Source organism: Grammomys surdaster, unplaced genomic scaffold, assembly GCF_004785775.1.
Source record: "Grammomys surdaster isolate TR1022 unplaced genomic scaffold, NIH_TR_1.0 219115, whole genome shotgun sequence".
NCBI classification, from domain to species: domain Eukaryota; kingdom Metazoa; phylum Chordata; class Mammalia; order Rodentia; family Muridae; genus Grammomys; species Grammomys surdaster.
This window is the reverse complement of record NW_021624324.1, coordinates 1-6,449: the sequence shown is the minus strand read 5'-3', so window position 1 is coordinate 6,449 and position 6,449 is coordinate 1. Positions and strand designations below refer to the sequence as shown.

The window sequence follows — 6,449 nt, the reverse complement described above, 5'->3', positions numbered from 1 at the left end:
TTAGCCTAACATTTTTCCTGACACATTTTCACATGAAAGTTACTAAAATCATAATTTCTCACTAGTCATACGAACATTATAAACTATGGGAAGAAATCATATTCATTCTTGCTATGACCAGACAATACGCTAACAAATCTGTAAGAACGCTTGCGCATGCGTTTCCATCATGTGGATGGAGCAGCCACAACTGGGGAGTAGCATCCTCTCTCCAGTGAGCTAGCACCCATGCTTGTTCCACATAGGCACAGCCAGAGGCCCCTGTGGTGTCCTTTAAACGACGACAAACTCATCGGGGTTGCCAAATGCCTCATAGAAAACCAGCAGGTCTTGTATTGCATGCTCCTCAACCCGAATGAGAGCCAAGGGTTTCTCTTGGCTTCTCATGAGGGCAGCTTCTTGTTGCCACTCTTCTACAAAGGAAGCAAACGTGACTGGAGCCACCGCGGGAGAAGCCGCCAGGGAGGAAGACAGCCAGGGGTTGGGACTGTCTAGAAGTGGAAAATCAGAAACATGATTGGTTTCTAGTCCTGGAGTTCCATGAGTTGAACATCTTGCAACATTTAGGGCTGGAGAGTTTTCAGTTCCTTTAAAACAAACTTTTTTGACATGATCTCCTGAACCATGGCCAGTAACAGGTTTCTTTTCTTCTAGTAAAAAAAATCCTGGAATGACCTGGATGAAGGTGAGTGTAGAGATGCCCATGCATTCTTGGGGGACTTTGACGGAGCTGTCAGAACAGGTTCCACGCTGTTTGTTCTTGAATTGTTTTCTTTGGTGGTCAATGCAATGATTTTTCGTTGCTTCTGAGAAAGTTTGATTCCATGAGAAATAATTTTTCCTAAGTTTGACTTTGGTGCTGTGCCATATTTCTGTCTGTTTTCTTCTGTTTCAATGATGGTTCTAAGATCCACAACAGGAGGACTCACAGGACTGCAAGAGCCGGCAACCCAACTGGAAGAGTCTGCAGTGTCTACTCTGTTACTGGGGATGAACTGGGGAGCAGACTTAGTTGTTGGTGATTTTTCCCATGGTTTTAAATCTTCCCTAGGACATGGAGGAGGTGTACCATTCACATATGGCTTAGCTTTCCCCTCAACCTTTTCCGAATGGAATCCTGCTGTAAAGTCAGGTGACTGTAGGTCTCTGGGACTACCAACTCCTGCATAGCTTCCTTCAGAGTCTGAGGTCAATAATTCTGGAACAGACTCCACAGAATTTGTTTTTGCAGACTTTAATAATCCTGCAGACAGTGGACTCTGGATAACATCTGAAAGCTTATAGCCTCCTGAACTGTCTGAGCGCTTCCGTGGCTTCTTTTTAGCTCTTGTTTTCGCCTTCTTGAACATAGTTTCCAAGTAATTTGGTTCCATGTTTATATCTTCTTTAAAAAAGACCTCTCCGTCTTCTACTTGCATGTAGCTAATATCTGGTCCATCTTGATATTGTATAATGACTCCTCTCTCCACTGCTGGAATCAGTTTTTGGTAAAATATGGAAAGATCCTTCAAGACATCCTCACTTAAAACATCAAGAGACCTTGCTTCAAGTAAAGTTGCCATATTCAGTCCTATGAACTGTAAACATGAGAGTTTCAACTGCTCAGCATTGTACATTGCTGCAAATTCCAGCAGCATAGCAGCATTCTTAAGGGTAACGTTTTCAGTCAATGCTACTTCACAAATCTCCTTTAACCTAGTTATGAGAAGCTGATCAGCCATGACAAGAACACTACAAACAAAATCCACATTTTGAGGCTCTTTTATCACCACAGCTTCATCAGTGTAGAGGTAGTCCAAAATAACTTTCAAAATCTCAGACTGGATTGGCATTTCCAGAGCTGCACAACTGGAGGCCTCAATCCACGATCTGCTAAGCATGCTGTGGAAATACTCAAGACTTGCACAGAGCACACATTTATGACAGGGGAATTCCTTTCCATCCACAGACTTCATGGTAACATCATATAGAAAGGAACATTTTTTCTGACTTAGCTTCAGTTAATTACCAGTTTTCTTCTCAATAACATTAATTTTTTAAATTTTCAAATCTGACTCCATCTAACCTGCTACTCAAATTACTGAGGCCAAATTTCTTTGCAACATTTTGCAACATCCTTACAGGATCATCTTCCCCAACACCTTATCCCTTTTTAGAAGATTTGGGTTTGCTCTTCTGCCGTTCACTGAGTGTGTGAGCCTGGTTGCTTCTATACACCTCAAATGCTGACTTCTGTTTATCATCCACGTGGCAATTCACAGCATGCACAAGAGAATCTGGGGAGCCCTTACGGTCGTCTGCCTTTTTGTTCACGAGCATTCTTGGTTTGAAGTCATGAGTTAGGAAGTCACAGGTATCTGTGTACATGAACTGTAACAGGTATTCGAACAAGTCAGGATAAACTTTCTCCACCACAAAGAGATGGCACCCAGCAGCATCTTCATCTTTCCGGTAAACATCTGTCAGTTCTAAAGGAGAGCCATCTGAAAGAAATAACTTCTGGAAGAAGTCAGAGCACACTGCCAAAATGTATTTATGTGCAGGAAAGTGTCTATTGCCAACTTGAAAGGTCACATCGTGGAAGCTGTCCATTTCATGTGTCTCCCTCAGGAGCTTGCCAAATTCTTCAAAAAAAGATGATGAAGACACAAGTGGAATTTCATAAAGGCTTGTTTTAGGGTCTGACTGTAGGATTGCAAAGTTGCACCCACTTGGATCTGTGCTGACACTAACAGCTCTATGGGCAAAAGGAAGTTTCTCAAGTGGAATTCTTTCATACACACTATTTGTATCAGAGACACAAGACACATCTGATGAGGAATGATGGAGGTTTGGTAAAATGTCTTTCTTTTCAGAATTCTTTCTTTTGTCTTCAAACCATTTCCCTTTAAATCCTTCCCCATCCTGTGTGACAAACAGAACTTCATTTCTATTTAAAGCAATATCAGAGATTGACACCTGGAGAGGATAGGCCCATCGGCACTGTTTCAGAGAACTGCTGAGTGATCTCCAGCAAAATACCCTTCCAGCTCCATCCAGAGCAAGGGCGCACATTTTTTTTACCCCCATTTTCTGTCACATGTTCAGGATCAACCTTGTATTCCATACAACCTCCAGAGACAAGAACCTTTTTCAAGTTTAGTTGTTTAGTTGACATCTTCTTGCACTGATAGTCTGCAAGTAAGTAAATATCTCCCCTTGTGGCGACACAGACTGTGGCGCCATCACTTGCAGCTACCAATGACACAGCGATATCCTTATGATGAAGGGCAGAGACTTGGTGAGGGGTTGTGACACGCTTTTCTCCATTGAGATTCAGTAAGTGACCCAATTGTCCACCATTCAGTCCCAGTGTGTAAACAGCTTCTCGAGTCCACAGCACTGTATGAAACCTGCCTGCTGCTACTCCAATGATAGTCCTTCCTTTCAGATATTTTGTCTGTATCTGTCTGAGTACATTACAACTAGCCAGTGGAGGAATAATTCCTAACTGGTGAAACATGTTGAGACCAAATGTATAAACACATCCATCGTCAGTTAACACAACAGTGTGACTCTTGGCAGCTGCTACTTTGGAACAATTGTGACCAGATAGTCCTTCCACAAGCCTAGGAACCAAGCATGTCTGTTCATCTCCATGGCCTAACCGTCCTCCACAATCATGGCCACAGGTATAAACCTGCCCTTTCTGGGACAGAAACACTGAATGAAATTTTCAAAGCACCACCTGCTTGATATAAACCCCACTCCTGGAGAACAAGTCCAGCATCTCTGGATGATGTTTGCTATTCTGGCTTCCATGACCCAGAGTGAAGTTTGTATTATCTCCCCAAGTATAGACTTCTGTGGGGTCAGTGTTCTTAAACACAACGTGAGTTGGCCTGTCCTTCATGAGAAGATCCATCGGTGACAATCCTTCTTTATGTTGCATATACAAGCTTACGCCATGCTTCAACAGAGACCAAACGCAATCAATATGTCCATAAAAAATGCTTCTGTGCAGTGCTGTCCAGCCTGACTCCTGGTCTTTCACCAGCAAATCCACTCCTTTCTCAATAAGGCAATCTAATACACCTTTCTTCCCACAGGAGGAAACCAGGTGGAGTGCATTCCTGCCAAAGGCATCCTCGACAGTTGCAATATTGTAGCAGTAGCTGAAGAGGAAGGTCTTGATCTGGTTCTCACTCCCCTTTGTCACCACAGAAAGGACATCCAGAGCATGCTTCGGGGCTTAGCATTTTGACGTGCAGTCGGGGGGTGGCTGAATATATCCTAATTGTTTTATATTGCTTACTCCTTCAGAATAGTCACCAAAGTAAATTTTAAAAGTGAAAAAGCCAGGACACAAAGATACTATTCAGGAAGAATTATCAAGAAGATATGGCCCTTTGGGGATTATAATTTAAGTAGTCACAATAATTATATAAAACTATATATCTCTGTATAATCTTTTGGCATTTAAATCAAAAATTTATAAATAATTCTATAAAGTTCATATCAAATACAAGTTCTTCATTAAAAAAATCCCAGTTTATAAATTATTCCTGGAGTCAAGCACCAAGGGGGAGTGAGGAGGGGAACTCCCCCTCCACACTGTCTGAGCCTTTCAAATAGCCATAATTTTGAGGATGACCAGTCGCTAGATGAAGGTGCGCTGGCGGTCTCCGCGGGACAGGTGCGCAGCTGCAGGGACTCATCCTCAGTGAAAGCTAACGGGCAACGAAGGGAGCCAGGAGCTGGGATGCCCGAGTCAGCTCCGGAGGCAGCTGCAGCGAAAGCGACAGCCACGACTGTCCCACATGTATGTTCTTATGTATGAAGGCCATAGAAACAATCTTGGGTATCACCTTCATGAATAACATCTACTTCCCTTGGCATAGAGGCTATCATTGGGCTAGAGCCCATCACTTATACCACACGAGCTGTCCAGTGCAGTCCATGGTTCTGTGTATCTCTGCCTCAAGGCACTAGAATTACAAGTGGTATCTACCATACCTGGCAATTTTACATTTGTTTTAGGAATCGAATTCATCTCCTCATCGTTGCAAGGCAAGTGCTTTATTGAACTACCACCCCATCCCTGAATTTGTTTTTCACACACTGACCACTATACCCTTCAGTTCTTACCTAGCATCCTTGTAGGTCTGACCTATTTAAAGGGCTAGAAAAGCGTTTAAAGTCATGGACCACCTACAGGTTTCATAATGAAGTTTAGAAAACAGCTTTGACTATTGGGTCTTATGTCTAATAATACGCAGAAAAGTGAGAAGGCCTTGTGTGATCCATCGAAAGTCAAGCTTGGGCTGTTTGGGATGTGTCTCCTGTTCCATCCCTCATTTTGCTTCCTGAAATCATAGTACCATCTTCATGTTGGGAATCAGACCTTGAACAAGGGGATGTTGTACATAGTTAACATACTAAAGTGGACCTGGCCTCCAGGTTCTTCAGTATTTTTCAGTTCCTACTTCTCACAGGACATGACTGGCATACCCTGCCTTCTGCTCTGAACTTTATGTCCCAGGATGAGGCTTTCTTTCCCCCCAGAAGCTCTTCTGTATGTAAACCAGACATTTTGTGATCTTTCTGTCTCCCCCCTCCTCCCTTTCTCTGCTTGCTCAAGATTTTCATTTACTCCTGCCCTCTGGCTCCCTCTATGTGGTGAATTCCCTGACCTTGTTCCTTGGGATCAGTGAACACACCCAAGAACAGCTTTCCAATAAACCTGCTTTATACACTTTAATTTGGCTTGAATCAGCTAATTTCACCAGTGGAGATTACTTATCCCTTTAAAGAGAACATTCCTAACTGTGGGACTGGAGCCATGACTTCTGATCTTTTGAGAAATGGTGGTCAATATAGAAGGTGAGGACTAAAAGTTTACCAGGCATTTAGAATGAAAATCGTTTCATTATGTAGCTACTGGAGGGAAGTGCATGTGTCTGAAACATTCATTTTAATGTGCAAGCAGGCACATGCATTGTATAGCATATGAATGCTAGAAGAAAACGTCTAGTTTCATTCTTTTCACAGATTATTTTATTTTATTTTACTTCACCGGTAATTGGTGAGTGCTTTGCCAACATGGATGTCTATCTACTATCTGCATACCTGGTACTCAGAAAGGCCAGAAAAGGGTATCTGAAACGCTGGGACTATAGTTACAGAAGGTTGTGAGCCATCATGTAGGCACCTGGAATTGAACCCAGGTACTCTAGGAGAACAGCTAGTGCTCTTAACTGATGATTCACTTCTCCAGCCTCTCAGATATTGTTCTTCCTCAAGTACTGTCCACTTTATGGTTTAAGGTCAAGGTATATGGGTCCAATTGGGTGATATCATTGGTCACTTTGCTCAGCTCCCAGGACACCTACTCATTGTCCTGCCAAGGTCATAGGACCTGTACATCCACAATTCAACTAGACTTGCTGAGCAGGAAACACCAAGGATCC

At 42.8% G+C, this 6,449-nt stretch overlaps 1 pseudogene; it reads right to left on the bottom strand.

The window, feature by feature from the left end:
• Positions 1-219: 219 nt before the first annotated feature.
• Positions 220-4,296, bottom strand: LOC114615994 (annotated as a pseudogene).
• Positions 4,297-6,449: the final 2,153 nt, after the last annotated feature.